We start from the raw sequence: 16,629 nt of genomic DNA on the forward strand, positions 1-16,629 counted from the left end.
CCCTCCTCAGAGAGGCCATCCCAGCCACCCTTGCCAACACTGCTCACCCTCTGCAGTCCCCCTTGATTGCCTTGCTCTGCTGCATTTTCTTTCAAAGCATTTTCCACTATCTGAAATCATTGTATTTGTTACCGGGTTTGTTTTTCTTCTGTCTCTCCCCATAGCACAGACAATGTTGGCTGCCCAACCAGTACCCATTTTCCTTTTCCACCTTCCAAAAAGAAGCCTGTTTGTTCAGACCACCTTCCCTCTTTGTTGTGGGCTGAACTCTGTCCCCACCCCAGCCCCCAAAATTCCTAACAACAAAACGAAGTCCTAATCCCTAGTACCTCAGAATGTGACTGTATTTGGAGACAGGGTCTTTAAAGAGGTAATTCAGTTAAAATGAGGTCATTAGGGGCACCTGGGTGGCTCAGTTGGTTAAACGTCTACCTTCAGCTCAGGTCATGAGCCCAGGGTCCTAGAATCAAATCCCACATCAGGCTCCCAGCTTCTCCCTCTCCCTCTGCCCCACCCCCTGCTCCTGTGCTTATGCACGCTCTCTCTCTCTCGCAAAAATAAATAAATCTTTTTTAAAAAATAAAAAGAGATTAGGAAAGAGCTACACACAGAGGGAAGACCGTATGAGGACAGAGGGAGAAGACAGACATCCGCAAGTCAAGGAGCAAGGGCTCAGAAGAAATCAACCTTGCGGCACCTTGACCTCCGACTTCTAGTCCCCAGAATTGTGAGGAAATCGTTTTGTTGTTACATCACCCGGTCTTCAATAGTCTGTTATAGCAGCACTGGCCGACAAACACACTCCTTATTCCAGCCTGTCTTAGGGGAAGGGGACCACTGTACCTCCCACCTTCCAGGCCCCAAGGCAACGTAGTGCGTCATCCTCAGCTGATGAATGTCAGAGATCCAGACTGGAGCCAGCCCTGCAGGGCAATGCCCAGGTGAGTAATATATATCCAGGGATTGTCCCAGGCAGAGAGAAGGGAAGGGCTGGGGCACCTGGGTGGCTCACATGGTTGGGCGTCTGCCTTTGGCTTGGGTCGTGGTCCCAGGGTCCTGGGATCGAGCCCCGCATCGGGCTCCCTGCTAGGCGGGGAGCCTGCTTCTCCCTCTGCCTCTGCCTCTCTCTCTCTCTCTCTCTCTGACTCTCATGAATAAATAAATAAAAAACATTTAAAAAAATATGGTTGGAAAGATCTCTTCTCCACTGAATGGGAGGAAATATGTCATCACAGTTGCTGCTGGAAGCCTTTTTTTTTTTTTTTTTGACAACAAGAGAGTAGAAGGGAAAAGCTTCCTGGCTAAAAGCAGAACCAAGGGAAATGGAGCTGGGGTCCCAGTTAAATACACCTGAACCTTTCCCACCTCTGGACTTCCTGTTATATGAGATAAGGTGGTTGTGGTGTCAGTGGGCTGGAGATGGGAGTTCTTGTTGTTTGTAGCCCAATACAGCCTGGATCTAACCAGCCTGACTCCCAGCTCGAGAGCAGGCATCTCGTCTGCACACCCACTGATGTAGCCCCAGCATCTGCCTGCTCACAGAAGATGCTCAGTACTTGTCCATTAACTGATGACTGAAGAACCTTAAATCATGAGGTCTCGTGTGAATACATTAAGAGGGACCACCCAGGGGTGCCTGGGTGGCTCAGTTGGTTAAGCGACTGCCTTCGGCTCAGGTCATGATCCTGGAGTCCTGGGATCGAGTCCCGCATCGGGCTCCCTGCTCGGCAGGCAGTCTGCTTCTCCCTCTGACCCTCTTCCCTCTCGTGCTCTCTATCTCTCATTCTCTCTCATTCTCTCTCTCTCAAATAAATAAAATCTTTAAAAAAAAAAAAGAGGGACCACCCAGGGGCGCCTGGGTGGCTCAGTTGCTTAAGCAACTGCCTTCGGCTCAGGTCATGATCCCAGGGTCCTGGGATCGAGCCCCGCATCGGGCTCCCTGCTCGGCGGGAAGCCTGCTTCTCCCTCTCCCATTCCCCCTGCTTGTGTTCCGCTCTCGCTCTGTCAAATAAATAAATGAAAAATCCTTAAAAAAAAAAAAAAGAAGGACCACCCATCGCTGCCATAAACAACCCGGCTTTAATTCAGCTTGTAAAGAGCAGGGCCCTGAGACAATAGATTGGGAAGGGAATATTAGAGGAACAGGAAGGAAACAGGAGTGAGGGCCTCCTATGGATGGAAATTCTTAATGGAAACCTGTGAACAAGGTGATGGACAAGCCACAAAATAGAGAAATGGCGTTCCCGGCAGACACTGTGAATTTGGTGAGATCTTTCCTATTCTCCCAGCTCTGGGGCCATGGTAGGCCTGCACTTCTGCCCCCCGTGGTTGGGGGTGGGACCAGCCCTGGCTAAGAGGTGGTGCACATCTCTTCAGGGCCAAGGACTGGGCTGTACCAGTGGAACCCCCAAGTCCTCCAGCATGGTGGCTGGCCCCACTCAGGTGGAGGCTGCCCTTTCAGCTCAGGGGCTTGAGTGATGCAGTGAACTGCTGACCCCCAACATGAACAGCATGTGCATCATATTGTCCTTGTAGTTTTAGGCCGTGGAGATTTTAGGATTGTTTGTTACCCCCAGCATAACTAGCCTGACGGTTCAGCGCAAAAAGGGGAAAAAATAAATGAGAAAGAATCCCTCCATTGCTGATGATGAGATTATGCTGTAGACGGAGGAATGGAATAAATTCAACTCCTTCTACCTGCTTTACAACAAACAAACAGATGGGCACATGACTGATACCTTAAATTGCAAAACTGGGCTAGAATGGTAGGCCTCAAAGGTTGAGGTGGGCTTCCGAGCACCATGGAAGAGTATTAAGAGATCAGAAAAGCCAAAGCCCAGCTCTACCCCAACCTCTTGCCTTGGAGCAGAGCAGGGTTTGCGTTGTTGGTTGAATTGTGTCCTCCTGAAAAGGTATGTTCAGTCCTAACACCTGGTACCTGTGAATGAGACCTTGCTTGTAAACAGGGTTTTCACAGATGCAAGCTGTTAAATGAAAGTGAGGGTGGGCCTTAATCCAATGATTAGTATCCTTATAAGAAGAGAAAACAGAGACATAGACACAAATACAGGGAGAGAAGACAGAGGCAGAGGTTAGATTTACACAGTCACAGCTACGAAATGCCAAGGAGGGGCGCCTGGGTGGCTCAGTCGTTTAAGCGTCTGCCTTCGGCTCAGGTCATGGTCCCGGAGTCCTGGGATCGAGCCCCAAGTCGGGCTCCCTGCTCAGTGGGGAGTCTGCCTCTCCCTCTCTATCTGCCTCTATCTCTCCCCCTACTCATGCTCTCTCTTGCTGTCTTTCAAATAAAATAAATAAAATGCCAAGGATTGCCAGTTACCACCAGAAGCTAGGAAGAGGCAAGGCAAGGTCATGCCTTAGAGCCTTCAGAGGGAGTGTGGCCTCGCTCACACCTTGATTTCAGACTTGTAGCTTCCAGAACTGTGAGAGAATACATTTCTGTTGTTTTAAGGCCCCCAGTTTGTGGTGCTCTGTTACAGCATCCCTAGGGAACAAATATACCTTGGATCCCAGTCTGCCCTCCAGAACAGCTGCTGGGGGTCAACCATCTCACCTGCTGGGGGAGGGGTCATCCCCGACCCAGGGAATCCCGGGCAACGTGGACAGCCACTACCTGCCAAGCACACACTTCTCTTCAGAAGATGTCCACACCCTGGCCCAGCCCTCCGTGTCTTTGTCAGTGATCTTGGCTCACTGCAGAGTGACAAAGATGATCACTTTATTAGTGCAGCTGCTGCTGAAGTCCCAGAAGAAGGCCATTTGCAAGGAGTACAAAGTCACATTGGGGACGTTCCGGAGGCTGATTTTCCAACATTGTGTCCTTTTTTTTCTGAAAGAGAAATTGGCTCCTGTTATAACTAGTAATGATATAATGCTACTTCTTTCCGCGGTACCCGCCGAAACAAAGGGCTCAATCAGCATATTTCATAAGGAGAGTCATTGACTCCAGGGATAAGGAAGGAATTTGGACTCTTAATCCTAACCCTGGATTAGCCTAGAGGACTGGAAACAAAATCAAAGCCATTCTCCCCTCGGGGTCTGCTCCTACCTTCCCTCCCCCCACTCCCCTCCCCCCTCTCCAGCAGGATTCCCACAGCAGCAGGGGTGCGGCTCTTACTCAACCAGCACAGCTGTGGGAGCCCCCTCCCTCTGTGGCTTGCCCGTGAACGAGCACTCCCACGAGAGTCTCTGCTTTCATTAACCTCAAGTGACATTAGAGAGCAAGGGGGGGACTTGATTACAGTCAACTTGTGCCCTAAGACCCAGAACGCACAGCCTGCATTTCCTTTTCCTCTTTTTTTTTTAAGATTTTATTTATTTATTCAGAGAGAGAGAGAGAGAGAGAATCTCAAGCAGACTCCCCGCTGAGCGTGGAGCCCAATGCGGGGCTCAATTCCAGGACCCTGAGATGAGGACCTGAGCCGAAATCAAGAGTTGGATGCTTAACCAACTGAGTCACCCAGGCGCCCCCCTTTTCCTCTTATACAAACAGAAGATATGATTTATAATCTAGATCAAAAGTGAGGCAAAACACACACGGATGGAATTCCACAGAAACTCCTCCGAGGCCAGGCTGGGCCCTCCCAGCACCCATCTCCTGGGCAGTGTCCCCGGGCACCGCTGCACGCAGCTCCCCCTCTCACTGCTGGCGGGGGATGCGGTGGCCAGGAGGCCACTGCCTAGCATTCCCCCTTCATAGCTTTTGCCACACTCTCCCCTTGATAAAGAGTGAAGAAGTGCTCTGCTACCAGCCAGGCTGTGGAGCACAACCAGGGAACCGAAACAGAAACCACAACTTGACAAAATGTGGTGCTCTAGGCCTCACACACCCCATAAACTGCATCCCTGCAGGGCATGCACGTCGCAAAGCATCCACGTGTAAACCCCTAACACTTGCTGACTCACAGACAAGACAGCAGGTCTCTAGTTGACAAAATCTTACCCATCCCTGCCAAGACCATCCCACGACTCACTCTAGTCTCAAGAACTCGAATTCCCTTTCCTGAACTCCCTCCTGTTGAGATGGCCCCCAGCCCCCTTAAATGCAACCTCTCCCTCGCTACAGCAAATAATAAACCTGTCGTTGTTGACTCTAAGTGGGTCCCGGGGGGTCTCTGACTGATGGGCATCAACTCCCAACTCAAGCAACCAGTGGTCTTTACCATAGTCTCTGGATCCACCAGCATGCGGAGCTCAACTGTGAGCGTGTGCTAGGTACTTGGGGACGAGTCCTGAGTCTGGACATGAGAAGGCAGGCTGGGTGGCTCAGGAGGAACTGCAAAGCCTCGAAGGCCCTTCACATGTGCACGTGAATGTCACATACAGATCTTCCTTGAATTATGATGGGGTCATATCCCTAAAGCCCATTATAAGTTGGAAATATCGTGAGTTGAAAATGCACCTAATACACCTAACCTACAGAGCATTCATAGCTTAGCCCAGCCTACCTTACACGTACCCAGGACAGTTCAGCCCCTGCTCGCATGCTCTCTCTAAAAAAGAAATTTTGATAATGATTTAATGAAGACTAAGAGAGGGTCTTCTTCTTTTTTAAAGATTTATTTATTTGAAAGAGAGAGAATGAGAGAGAGAGAGAGAGCACATGAGACGGGGGAGGGTCAGAGGGAGAAGCAGACTCCCCGCTGAGCGGGGAGCCCAATGCGGGACTCGATCCCGGGACTCCAGGATCATGACCTGAGCCGAAGGCAGTCGCTTAACCAACTGAGCCACCCAGGCGCCCTGAGAGAGGGTCTTCTACGTGCCTGATCCTTGCAGGGAATACAGCCTTGAACAAGACAGACATTGACTGCCCCTGTGTTGCTTCCAGAATATCAGGGAGGACTACTTAGGACAAGGAGTGCGAGGACTGCCGAGCCCAGCAGAGGGTCGGGGATGAAGGGTGCCATGCCTGGCGTTCACTAAAGCTGTCCCCTGATGATGGAGATGTGGGCCAGGCCTCAGAGGAAAGCAGGCCAAGAGAATGACACATGCAGGCACGACTGAGGTCCTAAACCCCTATTTTCCAATCCTGCGATTGGACCTGGGGGCTGAAAAAGGAGCCCTGCTGTTCCAAGGTGGGCCCAGGAGGCCTGTGTCACAATCCTTCACGCAGCTCCCACACCACGCGTGGCACAGCTACGGTATTCCCGCTGAGATTTAACAAAACAAAGGCCACGGGCACTAGGAGCGTCTCCCCTTTTGTTTTTTTTAAGATTTTATTTATTTATTTGAGAGAGAGAATGAGATAGAGCATGAGAGAGGGGAGGGTCAGAGGGAGAAGCAGACTCCCCACTGAGCAGGGAGCCCGATGCGGGACCCGATCCCGGGACTCCAGGATCATGACCCGAGCCAAAGGCAGACGCTTAACGACTGAGCCACCCAGGCGCCCTACGTCTCCCCTTTTGTTACAGGGCACCCTCTTCTCTGTCTTGCCTTTTTGGACCCCAGATTCGGGGGGGGAGGCCCTGCTTATCCCATTTTAAAAGTCAGGGTGATTCCCCCCCCTCCCCAGTACCGATTTGGCTGGAGGCGCATCCCAAAGAACACAGCATGGCAGCTTGGCAGGCTGGAGCGGCAGGGGCCAGGGAGGCTGGGCAGGCTTCTGTTTCCTGAGGGGCCGCGCACATCATCTCCCCAGCTTGGGGAGAACATAGAACCCTTCACAGGGGCACAAGGACAGTCTTTCAGCCTCTGAGACAATCAGGAATTCACGGGGACCAGGTTTTCCCTCTTCATGGACTGAAATGACTGTTTAATGTGCATTTGGCTGAAATAAGGAGCATTTCTGTTGATTCCGGGTTCACCTAACAGAGTTCAGCTAAGCGAGGAAGTTTAAGTTGGCTTGCAATCCGCGGGCACACAGAAAGCTGAAAAGAGCCGGTGTGTCAGCAGATATGAGGCTGAATCACAAATTTGTTCAGGAAGTCCAAGATTAAAGTCTAGTTTATATTATTACGTAACAAATATACCTGCCAAGCAACACATGCGGGCAAATAAATTTGAAGTATTTTTGCACAGGACACAGCTGGGATACAAAACTTGTGTCTATCTAAGACTTACGTGAATTGGTAAATAAGACATCTGTGGAACTCCAAAAAAGGTAGTTAAAAATCTGGAACAGGAATGAAGGTCCTAAACACTCAGGAACGAGGAACATCCTGCCAGAAAGATGAGTCCCTGGAGGGCAAGGTGGGAAAGGGGGAATTCTGAAATGGTGCGGCTTCACACCAGCCGCAGCTAAATCCCTCTGAAGCGCAGACGGGAGCGGGGAGAGAAGGTTTTGTGATGTCCAACAATACTCAGAAGTGAACCAGAGTTTCTACTTCCGGAATGGCAGACTAAGGATCTCTGAAAATCCACCACTCCATAAAAGGCATGCGAGAAATGGCAAAAACAGTCAAAACCAATTTTTTCAGAATTCTGGAAATTAAAGGCTTACAGGAGAGAATTTACTCAAGAAAAACAGCTGAATCTTGGTAAAGTGCCTTGTGGCAATGACTTGCCCTCATCTCATTCTCCTCTCCCCAGCCCCACAGGAGCCTTGAAGATCAACAGCCCCACAACTACAGTAGCTGTGAAAACCAGAACCTTAACCCTAGTGGTCCCCAGAGTGGGTAGGACAGATTTGGAGCTCCTCAGAAGCCCCATTCCCCCCAGATTTTCACTTTTTGATCTGTGTTCTCAGGGCCCGTCTTCATCTAACCAGACTCAATAGCAATAAGCATACCCAGCACCTACATCTTGGATTATAAATACTATTCTCAATTAGAAGGAATCTGAGCTCCTTAGAGAAACGGGTGATTTGAGGGCTGGGGTGGGAATATACAAAATGAGCCCGAACACCTGTCCCAAATTCATTCAGGTGGTTGGCAGATTTCAGTAACTTGTGGTTTTAAGACTGAGCTCTCACTTTTCCGCATCGTTCAAGGGTTGTTCTCGGCTCTAGACACATAGCCCTTTCACAACATGGCAACCTATTTCTTCAAGGCCAGCAGGAGAAACTCCATTCTAATCTTTGGCTTTAGGAAGGACCCAGTTGCTTTTAAGGGTTCATCTATTATAGCTTAGGCCCACCTGGGAACATCTCCCTTTTGATCAAACTCCAAACCAACTGATTTAAGACCTTAATTATATCAGAAGTAAAACCACTTCATCTCTGACACATAATGTAAGATAATCCCGGGAGTGAAATCCATCACACAGTAATGCCCACAGAGGGAAGTGGTTAAACAGGCTGTGTACACCAGGAGCAAAGAATCTTGGGAGCCATCTTAGAATTCTGCCTACCACAAAGAGGGCAGGGGAAGATGGGAGACAAGGAACCACTCTTTTTCATATAAAAAAAAACCTTTTTATGTTTTCATAATTTATTAATCCAAAATAAATTTCGTTGTTTATTTCACAGTAAACTTTTGACTATATACATACATAAGTTCAGTTTAAAACTTACATTCAATCAAATCTAAGTGTCACTAATTTATCAGTAAGATCCATTTTTTATGCACCAATAAGAAAAAATAACCTGCTGAGTAAAATGTGATATTCCATCCAACTGTAAAATACATTCCAGTTGCAGAGATGTTAACTATGAAAATAAACACATAACCCAGAATGACATATAGCAACTAAAAATACGTCTACTTTCTCTCTTACTTTATTTTTAAATAATGTGAAGAGTGTTGCAAACTTCACAGGAATCAATACCACTTTGAGGCGAGTTGGGCATCTTATCCCTCCAGACCCAACATATAAATTTTCTCCTTTCCTTTAAATATATCTCTTCCTCCCAGTTTCTGCTCCGTGCCGGAGGGAACACCGTCTTCAGTGAAGACGGTGGTCAGGGGAAAAGCATGAGCTTTGGACAGATGAATGGCGGTTTGATTCTTGGCTCACATTTATTAGCTTGCGTTTGGCTGCAGGTAACAGGGAACTCAAATCAAAAGGGTTTAAGGAGTAAAGAAAATACGTTACTCATGTGGTAGAAAAGGAAATGTGAAGGTTAATTATCTCCTAAGGCTGAGGGATTCCATGGCTCAGTCGTTCTCAAGAACCCAGCTTCTTCCCAGCTTCCTTCTCTGTCACTGGCGGCTGGTTAGCTAGCTCCCCTTGAGGTCGTAAGACAGCTGTACCTGTTCCGGTGTCATATTCAGACATGGCAATGGCTAACCTCCTTGTGTATCTCAAGAGATGTTAACTTTCCCAGAAGTATACCGAGGACATGGATTCGTATTTCAAGCTGGTTCTAAACCAGCTACTGCCAACAATGGCACTTCCATTAGTTGTTAAGACCAGATGTTTTCAACCTCGGCTACGCTTGAGAATGACCTGGGAGCTACCAAAAATCTAAGGCCCACACCCCAGGCCTCCCTGCACCCTGCCCCCTGCCAAAAGAAAATCAGAATTTCTCAGTAGGCCCCAGGCATCACTGTTTTAAGTTTCCCTATAAAAAGATTCCAATGCGAACTTTAGATTTTTGTTGTTACAACCCTAAGGGTTGAGGCCAGAGCCCACCATCTACAAAGCATAATGATATAACGGAGGAGGAAAGGACACCTAAGCAAAACTGAAATTCTGTTAGGAAAGGGAGAAAACATATGTGATGGTATGCAACTAAGCATATAAGCTGTGGAGAATCAGGGCAGATAATGCCTTCTTATAAACATGGTTACCCTGTCTGTAAATAGTAATAACAACTACTATTCCTATAATAATCCCTATTATAGGAGTGTAACAGGTACTGAAAAGGATTTCATATGTATGAGCCTAGCATTCAGCAGGTGCTTAACCTGAGATATTCTGATCTCCCTAAACCTCAAATGTGGCATTCGTGCTTCTAATTGGCAATATGAGCCGCATATTCCTTAGGCCAGATCACCAAATCATAGCATTTTGACCTCAACAAGCAACAGCTCAGAAGAAATCTTTAAAAGCAACCCTCCAATGGTTATGCTTAGCAAAACCAGTCAATGAACTGAGACACTTGTGCTGGAAGTCAGGAAGCCTATTAAGACAAGGGACAAGTCATTTAACATCTCTGGGTCTGAATTCCTTAAGTTCTACAATTAGATCAAATCGAAACACCAAAAGACTTCTATTATCTTCTATTATCCCTCAAACCTCTATTTACCAACTGAAAAAAATTGAGCCACAACTGTCTTGTGGCTTTTAGTAACTGACCACAAAAAAAGTTATATGAAACCTGTCACATACAATCTTAGAAATGAAAACCATGTTCATTCCACTCATGAAGTAGACCCACATAAGAATTGTTTACATGATTTATTAGGAGAGGTGAGGTTTTACATCCCACCTCCTTTGTGATAATGAGAGGTTAAATAGATAACCACTTCATCCTTTTTTGTTTGGGCTCTAAAAAAGATCAGAGATAAATATAGTCAAGATAAACATGCTGGCCAAATGATGCAGAAATGCATGTACAGACTTCCCTACCACAATGGTCTTACATTTCTTCTGGTCCAGATTTTTTTTGACTGATCCTGGTTTTAGTATTCATGTACCTGCCTGGAGCTGCGTCACGGGGGTCAGTGACATCTCCCTCGCAGGAGGAAACCAAGAGAAACAGTGAGGAGCATGAGGCAACAGGGAATAAACATGGTACGGCTGAGGTGGCCATACTGCGGGGTACTGAAGAACCCGCGGACAAATGGATCTTGATTCGGGTACTACGCAGGGTGGGGGTAGGGCTGAAGCAGAACATGGGGAAGTGGGCTCTAACTGAGGAAAAGAGAGTGAACTGGAGAGCAGAGAGTGGAAAATAGAGGCAGGAGAGTGTGCTGGAGGGTGCAATAATAACCCAGATAATAAGACACCCACAGTCTAATGTCTGCCTTAGGTATGAAGGGCACTTCGGGGAGAATAGGTCTCTTCTCAACTTGAATTAATACAAGTTAAGAGGGGCACCTGGGTGGCTCAGTCGTTAGGCATGTGCCTTCGGCTCAGGTCATGATCCCAGAGTCCTGGGATCGAGCCCTGCATAGGGCTCCCTGCGGGAGCGGGAGGGAAGCCTGCTTCTCCCTCTCCCACTCCCCCCTGCTTGTGTTCCCTCTCTCACTGTGTCTCTGTCAAATAAATAAATAAAATCTTTAAAAAAAAAAAAGAGTTGTAAAGTAAGAGTTTTTTTTTAACTTCTCTGACTTCTCAGTCCCTCAAACCTCTGTTTGGTCTTTTTTTTTTTTTTTTTTTTTTTTTTAAGATTTTACTTATTTATTTGAGAGAGAGCAAGAGTGAGATGCGGGGCTTGGTCCCAGGACCCTGGGATCATGACCTGAGCCGAAGGCAGACGCTTAACGACTGAGCCTCCCAGGCGCCCCTCTGCTTGGTCACTAAGTTTACAAGTGAGATGGGTAGTGCCCCTTGGAATATAAAATTGTTTTTTTCTTATACATGAACTTTAGGGGTAAACATTTAGACCTCATCAGTATTGAACGGTACTAGAGGTAACATTATAAGGAAATAAATTGTTAAACTGTCATAGAAGATCAAATATAAGTATTTTCAAGGTTCATGGAAATAAAAAAAATAGAAAGTAAATGTTCCTATTTATTCCCTTTTCTAGGCCATTGATCCCATTATCTATCTCAAAGAGGAATATAGCTTAAATAAGAAAGTTAAACAGTATTAAATAAAATAGCACAGTGCCCACGGATGGTAAGTGTGCATGAGTGCTCGCTTGTTGCTGGCCAATGTTAGCTTACATACAGGTCTGCCATAAAATTGACCTTCTCTAATTATGAGCTATGGCAGGATCTGAAATCCTTTGAATTGTATGTGATGTTTAAAGGGTACAAAGTATAAATTCTACAGGTTATATAATCATTCCTTTGTGCAATTTCATTAAATTATTGAAGACTTTTGTACTGGATCCTGTGAAATATCAACTCAGCCTCTCTCCTCTGTGACTTCCTCTGGCAGCTTCTCGTGTATTGTCTTGCCCTCCTCCCTACCACTGCCAGGGAGTGAGCCACTCAACCTGGCAGATAGCAGTGGGCATGAAGAGGTGACTCACTCTTAGCTCACAGACTCCCGATGCTAAGGGCCCAGGAACTACAGTCTTGTGTGATAAACCTCTGCTTGCAGTACACACAATTCCCTTTCTCGCTTTAGCAGGATTAGGTTACGAGGAAAGTAACTGACTCATAGTTTCAAACAGAACTTTGCTAAGAATTTGCTACTTTTGGTATACTCTGTATACAGCGAGTCAGTGATACTATTACTCTTCTCGGCAATAAAACGATGATGACGTTTTAGTCTTACAGTATTGTTCTAATAATAATCAGCACCACTATGTAAAAGTGCGTATTTAGAATCTCATGATTTGTGCTTGGAGAATTTTGTCTTTGACTATTGTTTTAAAGATAGCATCACACTTTTAAAATTTACATTTTACACACGTGTACAATCTCACTACAGTTTATGAACCAATGAGAAAGATAACCATTCTCATGTCTTAACAACAAAAAAGTTAAGAACTCCAAGTGTAGGAATGGCATAGCAAGAGACTGTTCCGTTTTATTTACAATAGTAAGAAATTGGAAAAAACTGGGAAGTGGTTTAAAAAAAAAATCACAAAACCATAATTTAAGACATAAAACAAAATTGTGAGCAACCATAAAAATGTTGCAAATATATTTAATGATATGAAAAGATCTAACCATATAGTCATCATCTACCTATTATCCCAACGTCTTCTTAGAGAAACCTAACAGTTTTCTCTCTTCAATCTCTTACACCTCTTCATCCATTCTCAGCCTAATCTTGCTTCCTATTTTAGTGACAAAACTCAATCAGAAAAGACTTCTGCAATTTACTAGCACAACAGTGACCTACCAGCCAGCATCCCTGCCATAGATGTTCCTCTCCTGTTCCACTGGCTGGAACATCTTGGTGCAGACTAATTCCCTCACTTGCACACTAGATTCTGTCCCCTCCGCACCATCCATTAAAGAAGATGCACAACATCACAATGACACAAGAGGGCGCTTTAAATGAGGACTCTTGTAAACCACTCCAAATCCACAGTCTTGAACAGGCGTAGGCATAAGCATTCTTCATCTGTACAAAACTACAGGAAAAAAACAACAGAAACACATCAGCCAGTACAAATTACCAACTTAGCCACCCCTACTCCATTCCCCCCGCAAAAACCATGCAGCAGCAGAAAACTGTAACACAAAAATCCAAACTGAATTAAATATCCCTGTTTAGGAATATGAAAAAACAACCTGAATTGAAATTCAACAACTAAGACAAAAACTGAGCAAAAAAATGCAAGTAATCAGACAAGAGTTGACTGAAGTCAGAAATGATACAAAAAGGAGGATCATGTCAAAAATGTAGACTATATTACAAAGCAGGACAGATTTTAAGGGAAACAATAAGGTTTATTGGATGAAAAAGTGGAAAAAGAACAAAAAGAATAAAAATGAAATGAAGAGGGGAGCCTGGGTGGCTTAGTCGTTAAGCATCTATCTTCGGCTCAGTTCATGGTCCCAGGGTCCTGGGATCGAGGCTCACATCGGGCTCTCTGCTCGGCAGGAAGCCTGCTTCCCCCTCTCCCACTCCCCCTGCTTGTGTTCCCTCTCTTGCTGTGTCTCTGTCAAATAAATAAAATCTTTAAATAATAAAAATAAAAATGAGATGAAGAAAGCAAAATTTATAAAAGAGCAAAAAAGAAAATGCATCATAGAGGGAAAACACACAAATGTAACATAATTTACACAGTAACTATAATACAAAATGTAAGAAACTAACCCAAATGTTCAGTCATTTCAATAAATGTGAATGGGCTTAATTCACTTATCAAAAGAAGCAAAGGATTTTGTTTGGCTCACAGAACAAAACCCAACTATATACTCCATATAAGAAAGGCTAAAACTTATTCAAAAAGCTAAAAAACAAAGTGGTGGGCAAATAAATACTAAAACAAATGCAACCAAATTTCCAGTTGCAATATAAAATCTGAAACCACAAGGAACTTCTTGTACCGTTATATTAAAACCCAGTAATCTATATTGTAGGTTGAATGGATGTTTAACTCATGCATAATTTTGTAACACCATGCATTATTTATTTGGAAATATTAGCTTACTAATTTATGCATACCTTTCAAATGTTTCATTATACATTATTTAAAACACATTTAAAATATCACTAGTCCTTAATATCACCAACCAATCTGACCAAAAAGTATAAGAAAACTTTTTCAAGCTCACAGAGACAGATCAAATGTTCCAAAATTATAATTTTTGCTCAAAAGCCAGAATTTTATCATTGATAACAAGTATTTTCAGTTATTTTCCTTGAAGTAATGGGGTCATTTCATTCATTTTTGAAAAAGTGCCTGCCAAACATCCACATCTGAAAAAAAGTTTGCCCCTCAGTTGTTCTTTCGAGTATTCATGAAAAAATAGAGCTATGCAATTTAGCTTGCAATTAAGATAAAAGCACACAAATGTTTTTCCTTGAGAATACCATTGAGTACGTAGAAATACTTTATACATCTTCCCATTTTGCTATACATAATACTGACAAGACATATATCAAGAATAAAGGTTTAACAACATTAATAATTTTTACTGTTTCATCAAGGACATTCTTAAATGACACTAGCACTGGATACAGATGTTTTCAGAGGGGAATTCTATTCAACTTTCAGAAACTAGACAGTCCCAGTGGACATAAACTCTTCTAGTGGAAATGCCTCCACTGTTTCCCCATTAAGTATGGTGCTCATTTTTCTTATTAAGGTATAATATATTTTATCATGTTAAGAAAACATTCATCTAGGGGCACGTGGGTGGCTCAGTCGTTAGGCATCTGCCTTCGGCTCAGGTTATGATCCCAGGGTCCTGGGATGGAGCCCTGCATTGGGATCCCTACTCTGCAGGAAGCCTGCTTCTCCCTCTCCCACTCCCCTGCTTGTGTTCCCTCTCTGGCTGTGTCTCTCTCTGTCAAATAAATAAAAAAAAATCTTTAAAAAAAAACCATTCATCTATATATCTCTAATCTATATGTAGAATCTATGATCTATACACAGGAAACCTTAAAGCTTCCACAAAAATTCTGTTAGAACTAATAAATGAAGGGCGCCTGGGTGGCTCAGTTGGTTGGGCAACTGCCTTCGGCTCAGGTCATGATCCCAGAGTCCCAGGATCAAGTCCCGCATCAGGCTCCCTGCTCAGCGGGAAGTCTGCTTCTCCCTCTGACCCTCTCCCCTCTTATGCTCTCTAATAAATAAAATCTTAAAAAAAAAGAATAAATGAATTCAACAAACCAGCAGGATATAAAGTCAACACACAAGAATCAATTGCATTTCTATATACTAATAATAAACAATCTGAAAAGGAAGTCAAGAAGATAATTCCATTTACTATACCTCAAAAAGAATAAAATTCTTAGGAATCAACTTAACCAAGATGGTGAAAGACTTGTACAATGAAAACTACAAAACATTTCTGAAAGAAGATAAAGACATAAATAAATGGAAAAACATCCCATGTTCATGAACTGGAAAGACTTGACATAGTTGTCAATAGTGATCTACAACTTCAATGCATTCACTATCATATCACAATGACATTTTTTGCAGAAACAAAAATCTATCCTAAAATTCATATGGAATCTCAATAGGTCCCAAAGAGCCAAAATAATCTTGAAAAGAACAAAGCTGAGGCTCACGCTTCTAAATTTCACAACTGAGAGCCCCTGGGTGGCTCAGTTGGTTAAGCGACTGCCTTTGGCTCAGGTCATGATCCCAGAGTCCTGGGATCGAGTCCCACATTAGGCTCCCAGCTCAGTGGGGAGCCTGCTTCTCCCTCTGACCCTCTCCCTTCTCATGCTCTTTCTTTCTCTCTCTCAAATAAAATCTTTAAAATAAAAAAAATAAAATTAACAAATAAATTTCACAACTGACTATAAAGCTACAGTAATCAAACAGTATGGTATTGGCATAAAGACAAACATGTAAGACCAATGGAATAGAATACAGAGCCCAGAAATAAACCTTCCCATATACAATCAAATAATTTTTGACAAGGGTGCCAAAGCCATTCAATGGGGAAATCACAGGCTGGCAAAACTGGATATCCAAGTGTAAAAGAATGAAGTTGGAACCTTTCCCAAACACCGCATACAAAAATCAACTCAAAATGAATTAAAGACTTAAACTAAGAGACAGAACTATAAAACTTTTAGAAAAAAAGGATACAAGTTTGACAACACTGGATTCAGCAGTGATTTCTTGAATATGAGACCAAAGGCCCAGGCAGCACAAGAAAAAGAAAGACAAACTGGATTTCATGAAAATTTTAAAAACTTGTACATCAAAGGACACTATCAAGAGTGAAAAGGCAACCTATAGAATGGGAGAAAATATTTGCAAGGCATATATATCCTAAGTGATTAAAATCCAGAATATGCAGAGAACTCCCTAAAACAACAAAAACCCTATTCGTTTTTTTATTTTTTTTTAAGATTTTATTTATTTATTTGAGAGAGAGAGAATGAGAGATAGAGAGCATGAGAGGGAAGAGGGTCAGAGGGAGAAGCAGACTCCCTGCTGAGCAGGGAGCCCGATGTGGGACTTGATCCCGG

At 44.2% G+C, this 16,629-nt stretch overlaps 1 protein-coding gene across 1 annotated transcript in view; it reads right to left on the minus strand.

The window, feature by feature from the left end:
• Positions 1 to 12,513: 12,513 nt before the first annotated feature.
• The window catches only part of ZC3H8 (zinc finger CCCH-type containing 8), a 30,629-nt gene continuing 26,513 nt past the window's right edge, over positions 12,514 to 16,629 (minus strand). Inside the window, exon 9 of the mRNA XM_027623303.1 lies at positions 12,514 to 13,099. The gene's annotated coding sequence lies outside the window, so the exon portion shown is untranslated. The remainder of the gene's footprint in view (positions 13,100 to 16,629) is intronic.

This window comes from Zalophus californianus, chromosome 8, assembly GCF_009762305.2.
Source record: "Zalophus californianus isolate mZalCal1 chromosome 8, mZalCal1.pri.v2, whole genome shotgun sequence".
Lineage (NCBI taxonomy): Eukaryota > Metazoa > Chordata > Mammalia > Carnivora > Otariidae > Zalophus > Zalophus californianus.